General features: G+C 40.2%; 1 protein-coding gene across 2 annotated transcripts in view; it reads left to right on the forward strand.

The window, feature by feature from the left end:
• Window positions 1-12,965, forward strand: part of LOC135698614 (5-hydroxytryptamine receptor 1-like) — a 272,267-nt gene that overhangs the window by 136,670 nt on the left and 122,632 nt on the right. The window lies entirely within an intron of this gene.

The raw sequence follows: 12,965 nt of genomic DNA on the forward strand, positions 1-12,965 counted from the left end.
ACAATTCAATTATATATAAATTTACATCCACGACTTCCGCTCTTCCAGCTGTCCCCAAATTCTGTCCCCGAAGAGCTTAATTCCCAATTCTCAATCAATCCAAAACTTGCAAATGATCGTCAATTCCCCCCTTTTTTTTAGCCCCAATCAAGCTCAGGATTACGCTAATTTCCACCATCATTGGCGGATGAAAAGCTTTTCTCGATTTGATCACCCATCGCCGCATCGGATGCTCTTGCTTGTTTGTCCGCTCCGGATGCGTACGTGTTTCAAATTGCAAATATAAATTAATGTCCTACTTTTTTCCTTTATTTTTTTCCGGAGCCTAAAAGCATGGGGCCAATCCCGAGTCTGCTTATTTCGGTTCGGTCCCAAATGGCGGGGAATCGATTTTCCTCCACTGGCTGTCACCCGAGGGACGATCATAAATGGGAATGGGATTACATGTTCCCGACTCAGGAAGGAAGCGGAAATTTGAGATCCACCGAGCAGAAGCGAAAAAAAAAAGTTAAGAGGAAATGTCATTCTCTCTGATGGCCATATTCGCTTTCGATGACGATGATGATGATGATGTGACAGCCGGCAACGATGACGACGATGACGACGAGGTAGCTAATTTATTTGGCATTCATTATTATTTAATGGCTTCGATTGTAGCACAACAAGGATGATTCAAGAGGGGATTGTCCACCCTACGGAGCAGTTCCAGGCCAAATAGGGGAAAAGATAAACATATTTTAGATTTTACCACTTAGAATGCCATGAATCTTCGCATAAGTTATGGCGAATTCGATATTTTTCTTTAAATCATAGCACGAAAACGGCTCAGCTCAATGAGATAAATACAAGGTGGAGAGCAACGCATATTGCCATAGTGTTAGTAGGGAAACAAAACGAAAACGATATTCAGTTGTTATGAAGGAAATTGTGTTTGCTGTTAGTTATTCAATTTAATGTGATTGAATATCACTCAAAATTTTTCAATGGTTCCAGAGCAGCGATTTTCAAGTAAACCATTTGTGGGATAGTTCTATCATCGGGGTTGCCGGTCGTTTAATGATACCTATTTGTTTATTAGGGTACGTGTTTACCCTGGGGAAAGTGCTATGAATCTGCCTTATAACCTTATAACCAGATCACACCATTGGTGAATAAATTCAGGTTTTGATTAGTTTCGAAGTGCTTACTTCCTTTGACGTTACTTAATTTGGATTTGAAGGACACATTTTTCCTTAAAGTTGTACAAGTGATCATTTTGCCCCATACTGATCAATAGACTGATGCAAAAATTGACATTTTCGCTCCACAGTGCTCAAACGGTTTCAAATCGGGTCCTGATTAGTCTCCCAAAATTTGAACTCATTTGAAAAGAAACTGACATTTGAAGTTTATATGGAAATTACTATGGGAAATCCAAACTTTTTGTTCATTGTCTTCTTACTTTTTTCCATATGGCACTGTTCAAAAATTCAAAAACTATGCTTATGGAAAATTTTCTCAGCTTCAACTTAACAGAAGATAGTTATTGAGCCAAAGGTCAAATAAAATAGTTATTAATTGTTTAAGATATTGATAATCTTATGGCATGATCAAGCAGCTGTTTTGTGAGCAACACTGTATCTTGCAGTGTGACATAGTAGCCATGATTTTTGTGCTCTATTCCAAGCGCCAGAAACACCAATGTTGCCTGCTGAACAGTTGATTGAGCATAACCGTAAGACATTAGTGGCTTGAATTATTGATAACTTTTGATGCTTACATTACATTGAAAAGTGGTTCAGCACAATGTTGTAGCTGAGAAATTTTTGAAAGCAGAGCGATATGGTAAATTGTTAGATGGATATGAACAAAACATTTGGTTTTCCTATAGTAATTTCCATATAAACTTCAAATGGTTTGTGCGAAGTCAGTTTCTTATCAAATAAGTTAAAATTTTGGGAGACTAATCAGGACCCGATTTGGAACCGTTTGAGCACTGTGGAGCGAAAATGTCAAAATTTGCATCAGTCTACTGATCATCTTACCACGTAAGTAAAAAAAAATAGGCTGAAAAATGTAATTTTCCTGTGAATTTATGTTTTATTTTTAAGCGTATGATTATACTGCCCGTGGGGGTATAATGATCCCATGCGGAATCCTATAGCACATGGGACAATTATGCTTCCACCGGTAGTATAGGTCAAACTCTTGAAACCCTTAAGTAGGATTATATAATTTGTTTCAGGTCAGTATTGTGGATTTTTATTCTACTTACGTTAGAATGGTCATCTTGGTCCACTTTTCTGTTTGCAAGAACGAATAATTTTGTATTTAATGTGAATTTATTTTTTCAATTTTGGTAGTAAGTATATTGATTTATCATGGATATATGCCAAAGGTATATTAAAATAAGCAACATTTAGTCGTTTACATTTATGATGGCAACTTATATGCTAGTTAATAAAATGCTTCAGTTTTTTTGAATTCTTACTCACTATTGCACTTCTTTGATCCACGTTTGTGGGTCTATTTGCATCATTTTGATTAACTTCACTGTTTCCTTTTTGTGATTTGAGCCGTGAGTTCAGCCTACGGTTTTTAGCTTTTTGTAATTTGCTTTCCAATATTTGTTTCTTCATATGACGCACTCGAATTGCAACCCTTTTTCTGGTATAGTTTTTAAGCACATCTTCTGGCAACTGCGGAAATTGATTTCCTTTCACTTACATTTTTTTTTTCGTTTTAAAGCCAATTTCACTTCCTTCTGGTTCAATGTTATGCATCCAGTTGAAACACGAATCGAGTTGCTCTCCAACTTCCAACCATTCCTGAGATGGCATCACCAACCCTCCATGCGAAATATCCTGAACGTAGTTTTCCTTATTCATTCCTGGATCGTTTCCATCTTCTAGCTGGTACGTGAATGATCCTAAATTGGGATGATCCTTGGTTTGAGATTTGGCTATGTAACCCATGGCATATTCAAAGCCATCAGCTTCCTCGAGATTCCGTAATTTGGACTCATGAACAAATGGATTTGAATTTTCGTCGTCACTGGAATCACTTTCATCACTATTCGATTTTCCGGAATCAATTTTAGCTTTACGGAACACCTTTGCGATAAGATAATCCTCTTCTATCAAACTATTCTGTGTATTTTGGTTGACTTTAACTTGCTTTGACAAGCCTTTTCCAAGAATCATCAGTCTTAAGCGGTCCAGGGCTTGCAGTGGTGATGGGTGATCATATGTGCCTCCGTTGAGGCGAACCATTGCGAACTCATTCTCTACACAATCTTGATTGACTTTATAAGTCATGATAAAACCATTTTCCAGATTAGGCATTGTACGCACCTCAATCAACAGTTTTCTAGTTGACCCGATAGAAATTAGGATTGCTTGCTGAAATAGCTGGAAATATCGAATTGAATATTATTAAATTGTGTTAGTTTGTTAATCTAAAAACTTACCTTCATATTTGCACAAGCAGGAAGACAATGCTTCTCCAATACTCGTATATCCCGCATCATTGCTTCCATATTGTCTAGAATCTGATTTTGAAGTTCCAATTCCATTCCATAACATTTCTTTGATGGTATGTTTTGCTTCAGGCTATATGAGTTCATCAAATCGAACCATTTGTCTACGGTTTCAATTACCTCCGCAAGCTTCCTCGTACTGACCGAAGTGTCTTCTTAAATTAATTGCCGTGGTATGGCTTAATAGCAGCCAATCTCACGTTTTGTCGTTCTGAGCCATGAACAGATAGATGCCTAAAAGACAATTTAAAATTAAAATTCCGGAAACGGTTAAGAACCCGAGCATACTACGCCTTACTCTTGAAGTGTTACAACTGCTATGGGTATGGGCATGGTCGCGCGGGTTGTAAGATCAAGACCAGGTGCAGGGTCTGTTCAGGGGTCCACTCGGTTCCCGAGAAATGTGGAGCAAAAGCCTTCTGCTCCAATTGTCAAGGCAATCATCAGCCGACTAACCGTAGGAGCCCTACCTACGTGAAGGAGGCTGATATACTGCGGATCAAAACTAACTTTGGTGTCTCCTATGGGGATGCCAAGAGGGTTTATAGCGCTGAGAAGAGTGGAAAATCCTATGCAGAGGTTGCTAGGGCTGCACCTGTAGAATCTGGATGGTAGATAGAATTACCATGACCTGATGGATGGTAGATAGAATTACCATGACCTGGTAATTCTGGAACGGATGGTAGATAAGAATTTCCACTACCTGATGGATGGACTGAGGAAATTTTTAAATAGTTGGAATTGCCATGACCTGATGGATGAAATATCTCTGAGATGGTAGATGAAAGTCCCCCGAGAGGGTAGATAAAATTCCCCCAAATGGGTGGATATAATGCCCCCCTTCCTCAATTAAGGAGAGTAGAAGAGGGGAAGAATGTAGTAGATAGAGTTAGTGTTGAATAAATAATAAGTATAATCAAGTGAGCGTGAAGCGTGATAGTTCGTATGTAAACAGAATCTCATTGGTTAGAGAATTTTGATAGGTTAGCAGGTATAAATATGAAGTACCTAAACTCGTTGAAGTCATTTTTGTAACGAATTTTGGAGGTGACGGACCACCAGCAGCAGCAAAAACAGCAGCAGCAGCACCCGTGGGAACTGTTTCGCTAATTCATGTTGCCGTGGCCGCGGCTGGAAACCTCGGTCCGCTCACGACAGGGTCCTCAGGCGTCTACCCAGTGCAAGAGTACTGGGGTTGGTGCTAGTCCACCTGCCGGTCTTGCGCGAGCGAATGCTACGAGTGGTAAGGCTACTGGTAGGGAGGGCGAAGTGCTAACCCAAGAGGTTCGCACTGATCCCTTGCCTGATGCCGAAACACCAACCGATAAGGACAAACAGCTCCTGGAAAAGTTGGTGCGAAGCCTGCGAAAGGAGGTCGCCCTTGGCAAGGGAAAGATCAAACAGCTCAAGGAGACGAAAACTCGCCTTGAGCTGGAATGTGCTTTCCTTGTTGGACAACTCGAAAGAGTAGGCGTTAACCTCGACTCCGATGGGAGCAAGGTTACTGTTCCCATGGCCCGCCCGTAGGAAACGGAAACAGACTGCTGGCCTCGAGTACACTCGTGGCCATAAAAGCCGTAAAAAAGGAGAAAATGTAGCACCTTCTCCCCCAATGGACTCGGTATCGGAGCGCGAAAGCGATGCTGTTACCGGTAATAAGTAGTTACCATGTCTGATGTCCCACAACCGAATGGTAAAGAGCCATCGAACGTAATACCACAAACGAAGTGACAGACGGAGCGGCTCGAAAACTTTGATGACTAACCTGCTATTGCAATTTTTCAGTGTACCACATGGCAACACCACTACTGCTGGATTGTACCACATGGCAACACTACTACTAGATTGAACTAGCATTTTCACCAAATGTACTAGAATGTTTTGGTTCTATCTCTTTCATTCTACTCAAAACTGAAATGCATAAAAAAAAAATGACAAAATGATACGCACTCTTTGCACACTGTCAAAGAATCATTGTACACAAAATCAACTTTGTTCAAATCAAAACAAAAAAAAACTAACCCAGCTGGTGGATGATGGCACAACCTTCCAAGAAAATTCTATTACAGTGAACCACATTATTTAAATGGATTTCTTCGCCAGTTAGACGTCTGTCACTTCGTTTGTGGTAATACTGCAATGGAATGTCCATGGGTTGCGATCAAAGTTATCTGAGATCCAACTATTGACTAAGAAACTGAACCCCTGTGCCATCGCCCTCCAGGAAACGATGGCCAAGGTAGCAGATCTACACCCAAACTATCTCGGTGGTAGATATAAGTGGTATATCAAGCCTCACATTAACGCCTAAGGTAGAGCAGGTGGATTCTGAACTGGAGGCCACCGCGGTCTCCATTCAGTCTCCGTATAAGCGCCTGTTGTTAGCTTATACATGGCTCCGAGGAATAAGGTTGGCAAAGAAGTGAACGTCATCGGCAAACTGCAAGATCTCATCTCGCAGCTGCCTGTCCCTTTTGTGATAGTGGGTGATTTGAATGTGCATCACCCCTGAACACGTTGGGTTGTTCAGAGCTGAACGATGGCAGACCGACTCGGTTTGATCCCACCACTGGGGTCGAGTCCGTGATTGATCTGGCCATAGCCTCTTGGGATGTAGCCAGCCAGTTTATCTGGAGGGTTGACGATGATTTACTCGGAAGTGATCATTTCCATATATCATTGTCACAGGCCGTAGACCTCCCTTCTACTGTGACAAGACTTAGATGGAATTTTGAGAAGAAGAAATTTTTTACTAGAAGGTGATATTTTACGATTTTGGCAAATTTTTAAGGGTCCGTTGTGTCCGTTTTAGAAAAGTTAGCTTTTTTAATTAGCTTCAAATATACGTAAGTTAAAAAATCTCTAAAACCCACTTTTTTGTTAGTGAAGTACTTAACAGCTTTTTGTCGTTTTTTACGAAAATTTATAATTTATTATTCTGTGTGTATTATTGTCAGTTTCCTAAAACTTTCTTTCAGACGTCAATTGGATTAGATGAACCATTTTCGTTCCGTACTGTAATAACAAATATCGAATACGCCATTTTGAAAAAATAAGGCGATAGTCAAAATGGCCGAATCCCAGAAAAAACTTGGATCATTAGCCCTAGCGAACAATTACGATTATACGATGTTTCATGGAATTAGGAGACGAACAAACAAAATCGATTCGCCAGTTGGCGTGGAACTACCCTACTGTCTCTGGATGGGTACTCTGATGGTTCCGGCTATTTTTTGTCCCCTGTCTTCGATGAATAACGAAGGATTAAGGTTGTTTACTGCTAACATCGTTCCATGAATAATTTATGAACGAGGAGTGTAGGCTGTCAATGAGTAACTAACAAGTGTTCTGTCCTTAAGTGTACCAAGGCGGTGATTGGAATCCGTTGGGATGAAACGGGGTGCTGCCGAGAAGAAAATCAGTAGCAAGCAGTGAATTTAGTAAATGGAGCAAGTGGAGTTGGACAATGAGAAGTCCAAGACATTGCGCAGGAAATAAATCACTCCTAGGTAAATGAGGGCAAACTCTGGATTGGAGACAACACATATCTTGGGAGATTAATCATCAACTGTCAATCATGTTTTAGGTTATCATTTGACATATGTCGTCTAAGAAGAGTGCGACAAGAAAAAAGTACATCGAGAGGAGAGCTTTATCCAGACCTCGAATGACCACAAGTTGATCCGTACTCCAGCAGATTGGAATCAAATCGAAAATGGCCATTTAGCGTAAACCTTCGGGAGATTTTCCGCAGGAGTCATAAAGATAAAAACAGATATGTTAGAGAAAAATTCAAAAGTAAGTTGTGGAAGAACTCTTTGAGAGTTCTGATTATAACGTCAAGTCAATTGTGTGAGTTCAAAGTAGATTTTTCAGGAAATTCCATGTCGATTGTAAAGAGGATAAGGATAAGAGCTCATAAACTACGAAGACCCTCTCCCCTCCTTCTACGTAGATAATTGTACATACATTTTTTAAATGTTGTATGGACCGTAGACAATCGTCAATCTCCACTCCCCCCTTACCTTTCTACGTAGTTTCTGAGCATCCTCTTACAGCTCTATTTCTAAGGAATATTCTAAATAATTTCTGAAATGAGACAGTTCTAATTTGTGAACAAACAAACAAATCCGAGGGTATTGAATTTTCAGGAAATTAGTAAGATAATTTCAAATGAATTCTAAAGAAAATTTCAAGGACAATCCGTGAAGAACCTGAAGAGTTTCGAATTTTAAAGGTATAATTCCAATGGAATTGTGAGAAAAGTTTTATGGGAATTCTGACGGTAGTTCCAGCCTATCTTGAGGAGAATTTCTATTGATGAATTCAAATCATAAGATTTAAGAGGAGGTGTCGGCAAACTCCTTGGTGTCGAATGCACCTTTACTGTTGTAACAACCCTGTGAGCAGGCGAGATCTGTCGGTTTGACAACGAGTGTCAAGAGAGAGACAGAAGGAACTGTCTGAAAAACAGGTATTTTTACTCTAGTAGTACGGATTATTCATTGCTTATCTAATAGTACGGAAGAGGTGCAAGTTTGATAGTACGGTCGAATGAAAGGAGGTGAGAAACTAAAGCTAACTTACAATATATAAGTTAACAAGGTTAACCCCGATCACCCAAAACTCAAGACGCCAGCGACCATCGAGGAAATCATCAAATCGCTAGGCTAAGCAGATCCACGACCATCATCATCATCATCATCATCGATAGCCGGTAGCAACGACATCAACAAACCAACGACGTACACCTGACGACTCAGCACGAGACGGCAACGATGGTTGTCACCATCGATATCAATTAACAACAACGCCAATGACCTGACGACGCAGCACTATCCCGAACCTCGGGATAGTTTGTAAGATCTTTAGGGCATTTACGATAGGTTGAATGTAAGCTTTTATTTACTGATTAAATCATTCTGTGTTTAACTTCCAAACAGTGTAGTTCGTACTTAGTATCTTTTTAAAAACTTCGAAAGTCCGAATGAGAAATTAACTTATAATTATACTAAATACTTATTGATTCACACAAACAGAAATACGATAAGCCGGTGAGCAAAGTGGACAGTAAGTGAAAGTCGGAAAGAAGGCGAAAAGATAGGCAAATGCACTAAAACGTAAGAAATTGAACTTAACCTTAAACTTGTCCTAAATCTAAGTTTGTTACACAGGAATTTAAAACGGTCCCAACTTCGGACGAATAAAGGCCATTGCAAGTTTGGAATAACATCCACTGTCTTTTGTTACCGCAGTCCGTGACGTAACAGGAGGATTATAAGATAATTCTGAGCATAATTTCATGACAGTTCTAAGTTAAATCACATGAAGATTCTAAGAGAATTCAAGCGAATTTTAAATATGAAGATTTATAGAAGGATGTAATTCGAAAAGAATCTTCCATGAATTTTTCGGAGTGTTCTGAATTCCTGGACTGTTATAAAGTAATTTTTAATGGAGTAGAGAGAATCTCAAATTTATTTCAGAGGATTTCTGAAAAGAACTCTGTGAAGTGAGGTGGTTCTAAAGGAAGTTTTTGAGAACATTAAAAATAAATAAAATATAAAATAAAACAAATTCTAAACGAATATATACAAGAAACAAATTTAAGATCCAGGAAAATGTCTGCTGTCTTAGTAATGACGGAGTATAATACTTAATTAACATGCACCCAACCAGAGGATGTAAGATTTGCTTACAATAATGAGGGATTCATAATCGCAGGATGTTAGTGGAGACTGCATGAACGAAGGATGTGATATACCGAGCTGCGGTCCAATGCAAGAAATTGGAGAGAGTTTAATGTGAAGTGTATTGGTGAGTAATATTAATCATGCCCAAAAAAAATAGAATAGAGATTACCGACTGAAAACGAACCACGATCGTTGCAATTATCAGAACTGTGCTTTCTCCACTGCTCACTCCATGCTTTGGAATATGGATAGGCTAGAAGCGTGTAAGGAGCGCTCATTTCCTCTCAAATTCAAACTCAAACTCGTTTGCTTTTCTGCTGAACGGGAACTGAAGAAATTCATGGGACACAGCAAAAAATAAATTTTAATATTACATCCAAGAGGATGCACTTCAATCATGTCGAAAATCTCATGTAATTTTTATGGCCACACAAATGAACAAATACAGTAAAAGTAACGTAATGTCAGCACATGCACTGTATTAATGATAATTTTCCCCTTTTTGGCAAGTAATACTACACCATATTTTCGACGCGATTGAAGTGCATCCACTTTGATGTGATATTAAAATTAATTTTTTGCTGTGTAATTGTGTGCGTCATTCTACAATGTTATAAATAAAATGCTTGCTGGTAACTATGTGATAATGTTTGCACCATCGTACAAATAAGGTTCCCGTTTCACCTGTGCATACAATGCCTTGGTTTTCTTTGCATGCACGTAACCTATAGCTCATACCGTAGAAGGCTGTGTATAAAAGAAAATGACTTAGTTTGACAGTTGCACCATGACGAAGTGGCAGAGTACTCGTGATTTGTCCCACGCGCAAATGTCGCAAATAGACAAATCAATCGCCGTGAGAGTGTCCCGGTGGACCGTCAAAAGGGTTTTAGACCGAGAAAAGAAAAGACAACTATCCGCGAAGGTGGTCACAGGTCGTCCGATGTCAGCTCGGGTTCCGAGGGTTATCGCTGCTATGAAAAGGAAGGTTCGGGTGAATCCAGTGCGTTCAATAAGGGAAATGGCAAAGGAACACGGGATCAGTGACTTTACGGCACGGAAGATCGTAAAAGAAGATTGCGGGGTGAAGTCGAGGGCACGGAAAAAAACTCACATGATTACCAACCGCATCCGGGAGCTACGAGCCGAACAATGCAAGAAAATTTTGAACTTTCTTAAGTGAAAAAATCCGGTAATCCTGTTCACCGACGAGTGCATGCTTACCGTCAATCCCGTATCAAATTCCAGAACCGACAGGTATATTAGTTCTCTTCCAGTAAAAGACGTGGCCGACGAGCACAAGAACGTGTGTCTGACCAAGCATCCTGCTAGCGTTATGGTGTTTGGATTGGTAGCTTCCGATGACAAAAAATGGACCCGGTGTTCATTCCAGAAGGCGACAAGATCAACACGGAGCTCTACATCGGGATTTTAAGTATGTTCTTCCGTGGATCAAAGAACAGTACGGTCCGAAGCCAAATGTTGTATTTCAACAAGATGGGGCTCCGTGCCACACCTCGAACCGCACTCAGAAGTGGTTGCAGGAACATCTTCCGTTCTGGGCGAAGGATATGTGGCCGCCATCCAGCCCCGATCTTAATCCGCTGGATTACTGGACGCGCCATTCATGAAGGCCAAATCCTGTTCTAAACGCCACCCGAGTACAGCAAGCCTCAGATAAACATTGACCCGTACCTGGAGAGAAATGGATCCAGACTACATTATTAGAACCTGCCGTGCATTCCGGAAGCGTGTGGAGGCCGTAATTGCAGCAAGTGGAAACTCGATCGATGATTAACATAGTTTAAGACTCTGAGAAATATCCCCCCTTTCACAAACTACTCGATAAGCACGAAAAAGTTGTAGAAAATATCATTTCAAATCTTCCCTCCCCTTGGCTAGTTTTTGCACCTTGCTGTAGGTGGGCGGGCTTAATTTCATGCTTTATAGTGGAGTGTTGGAGACGGTAGGATTATGGCCGGCGTTGCTGGCTCATGCCGCGATAGAATGGCGTTATGGGCAGGCAATGGGGATTACTAAGCTTCCCCTCTCTGATAAACCACTGCATGAGAGAACCAAATATCTAGTCTAGCAGTGATAGTATCACACTTGTTACTCCTTTGATTGAGAGCCGCGTCGTAGTACGCTTACGTATAGGCACTGACGATGGGTGTGATACTGGCGGGTTTTTCCGTAAATCACTCTTATTTTATTTATTTTTTCGCAGATAGATTTATTTGGGTTTGCAAGGGAATAATATTATTGAAATATTTCAGAAAGTGCTTAACGATGCTCCTTCTATTTGCGTGACAAGCTTTCATTTTTGTTTTCATTGAAGTATTACTCAGGGAGCAATGTTAAACATTTTTGTACATGGTATTGTAACTAATCTTATATATGCTTCATTTTGATTTTGTGTTTGAACTATGGCTCGGGATTTCCACTGTGGCGTGCTTCTATTGTGACATACCCATACGTATTTTTGTGGTGCGACATAGTGGAAACGTGTGAGCATAGTAAGAGCATATGCCCTATATAATTTAAAAATCAGCTAGGAAACTAACTTCAAAGTGAAGCATTTTAGTCACTTGAATGTGTAACCTGAGACGAACTTATCTATAATAAATATAGCTCAAAGTCAAAAACAACTTGAAACACGTTAAATTTAAGATTACATGCATAAGTACAGGAACTTAATAAAGCATGGATTAGGATTGATTAGGTGAATTCGAGATTTTAATAATTTATTAAATTAGACTAATGAGATATCATTATCATGAAATGAACTTAAATAAGAAACATCAGAAAGTCTAATAACACTAGGTAGATTAACAAAATAATCAATCAATCTCAACATGACCGGCTCCAGCTCCGTTATTAAAGTCGTTACCCAGACTCCTGTGACCGGAGGAAAGTACGTTCCACGAGCGGTTCTGATCAACCTTAAGTCGGGAACTATGGATTAGGTCTGAGCGGGACCATTTGGACAGCTGTTCCGACCGAACAACTTCGTTTTCTGACAGTCCAGTGCTGGTAACTGGTGGATCCTGTGCTGGATGTTGTCCGTAAGGACTCGGAGGGTTCACAAAAGCCGAACGACCTGATTTTGGAGTACCAGCAGTACCAGGAGACGACTATTGACGAGGAAGGAGAGTTCGACGAAGAAAAGGAAGGTGCCGACGAGTGATAATAGATACACATGGTTAAAATGGTCATTTCTACTATTATGCTACTGTTAATAATTGCTGAAATAAAATCTAGTTATATTAAAAATTAACACTGTTTAATTAATTATGTTACAAATAAAATGTGCCCTCTTCATGTGAGTTAAGGTAATCTTCCTTTCGGAAACACTTGTCTGGAATCTCCAGCTAAATCTACTTTGAGTGGCTTGCCATAAGATGTTCCCAAACGACTGGACCCAATACGGTGCACGATCCATTGCTGAACGAATTTGAAGCTCTCCTTGGCGAGAACATGCGAAGCCGTAGGGAAATGCCAAGGGAAAATCAACCCCTCCATAATCCACATCCTTCAAAGATCGTTCATTGTCCGCATCTTTTACCGTCCTCAAAACCTTCCGGAAATCGCATAACCAACGCTCAATATAATTTCTCACCCTGAACACCTCTATATAATTTAACACCTTCAACCGATTGATTTCCTCTACCGTCGATGGTTTGAACAGCCGCTTAATGGCTTTGATATTCCGTTGGTGTTCTTTGTCTGTTCGTCGCTTGGAATGGCTTTGCGCT

This window comes from Ochlerotatus camptorhynchus, unplaced genomic scaffold (genome assembly GCF_037179485.1).
Source record: "Ochlerotatus camptorhynchus isolate MF236.1 unplaced genomic scaffold, CSIRO-AGI_Acam_v1.1 ptg000091l, whole genome shotgun sequence".
NCBI classification, from domain to species: Eukaryota; Metazoa; Arthropoda; class Insecta; order Diptera; family Culicidae; genus Ochlerotatus; species Ochlerotatus camptorhynchus.